Here is a 1,047-nt window from a genome sequence, read left to right as displayed (position 1 = left end):
CCCCCCCCCCCCCCCCGGTTTGTGCATAAGAACTCTGTTGCGGCTTCAGAATGGCTGGTTGGTTTCCCTTTTGTAAACTGGTAAAGACACGTGTATTAATGAGTTGTGCTAATTAAAACTCATTGTTTGTTTTTTTTAAAAAAAACCCGCCGCCACCCCCCTTTTCGTTTCAGGGCTGTGCAAGGAGGAGGAGGAGGAGGTTGGACTGTTCCACGTTCTTCCGATGAGCTGCTCCTCAGATCCGGGGTGAGTACGTGGTTTTCAAAAGAGGCTGTGTCGGCTCCAGAAAGCCAACTGGGGGTGAGACCAGGCAGTTTTATTAAGGGAAGGAAAATAACACAGGTTTCCCGATCTTCTCTAAGTGAGAATCGCCTGATTTGGTGGTGAGCCCCAGCTTCCTAGGCGTCTGGGTGCCTTTTGCTTTAAGTCTTCCAAAAGGGTTGCAGCCAATGTTCCCTCTAAGCCGTGGAGTCATGTTAGCTGCTGGCATGAAAGTTGTGAGCGAGCGATTTGGCTGCTGCATAAATCAGTTTGCTCTGGAGCCCTCCTTCCTGAGCTGAAACAAAAATGTGTGAGCTGGAGGCTAGAAAACTGTGAGCCAGCTCACACTAACTCAGCTTAGAGGGAACACTGGTTGCAGCTCCACAAAGTAGCAGCCACACAGCCAACGTGGGAGCTGCATGCACACCTTTTTACTTGGATTTCACAACACGGCACTACTTTTCACGACCTGTGGAGATGAGGGGGGAGTGTTTCGTGGTTTTCCAAACTGTCTGGTAAGTAGTCGTTCCTGTATTATTAGTCCTGTGATGTCGTTGGACTGTCCGGGTTAGCTCACCAGTAAAGCCTCTGTTGCTCATGGACAGGCCGAGTCAGTCGCACTAGAGGATGCTGGGAAGAAAGGAGGCTGCCTGTGAGGAAATAAATGTCCTTTTAAAATTCCTTACTGTTTATTTTGAAATTTATACCCTGGGAGGTATTTTCCCCAAAGGGGACCCAAAGCAACGGACATCACCCCCCCCCCCCATCATTTTTTTCTCCAAAAAA

At 49.0% G+C, this 1,047-nt stretch overlaps 1 long non-coding RNA gene across 1 annotated transcript in view; it reads left to right on the top strand.

Annotated features, from left to right (window-relative positions):
* Positions 1–1,047, top strand: part of LOC107118657 — a 6,824-nt gene that overhangs the window by 953 nt on the left and 4,824 nt on the right. Inside the window, exon 2 of the long non-coding RNA XR_001482772.1 lies at positions 174–246. This is a non-coding gene — a long non-coding RNA (uncharacterized LOC107118657). The remainder of the gene's footprint in view (positions 1–173; positions 247–1,047) is intronic.

Source organism: Gekko japonicus, unplaced genomic scaffold (genome assembly GCF_001447785.1).
Source record: "Gekko japonicus isolate JY-2015 unplaced genomic scaffold, Gekko_japonicus_V1.1 scaffold3919, whole genome shotgun sequence".
Classification (NCBI taxonomy): Eukaryota; Metazoa; Chordata; class Lepidosauria; order Squamata; family Gekkonidae; genus Gekko; species Gekko japonicus.
This window is presented reverse-complemented; position numbering and strand designations above follow the sequence as displayed.